This window comes from Elgaria multicarinata, chromosome 3 (assembly GCF_023053635.1).
Source record: "Elgaria multicarinata webbii isolate HBS135686 ecotype San Diego chromosome 3, rElgMul1.1.pri, whole genome shotgun sequence".
Classification (NCBI taxonomy): domain Eukaryota; kingdom Metazoa; phylum Chordata; class Lepidosauria; order Squamata; family Anguidae; genus Elgaria; species Elgaria multicarinata.
In genome coordinates this window covers 139,970,746-139,971,088 of record NC_086173.1, presented here as the reverse complement: position 1 = coordinate 139,971,088, position 343 = coordinate 139,970,746, and the positions used below count along the sequence as shown (strand labels likewise).

Here is a 343-nt window from a genome sequence, read left to right as displayed (position 1 = left end):
AGCCTACAGCACCCGGTATTCCCAGGCGGTCTCCCATCCAGGTACTAACCAGGCCTGACCCTGCTTAGCTTCCGAGATCAGACGAGATCGGGCGTGTTCAAGGTAGTATGGCCGTAGGCCATTCCATTGTTATGTTCTGGATAATACAACAAAATTGGGATTGCCTTAAAATATTCCTTAAAAACAAATCATCAGTCTGTTTTATCATGAGTTTCCTGTATTTTTGTTGCATACAAGGCAAACCTCCTTAAGCATGGCCCCAGACTAATATATTTCAAACCAGAATGCTTACCAGTGGCCCGTTAATTGGTAAGTGCTTTAAAACACCATAAGCAATGTGCAA

The 343-nt window shown here is 43.4% G+C and overlaps 1 non-coding gene across 1 annotated transcript; it reads right to left on the bottom strand.

Moving 5' to 3' along the window:
- Nucleotides 1-119, bottom strand: LOC134397055 (5S ribosomal RNA). Its single transcript, XR_010025336.1, has one exon. It is a non-coding gene; the product is annotated as a 5S ribosomal RNA (ribosomal RNA).
- Nucleotides 120-343: the final 224 nt, after the last annotated feature.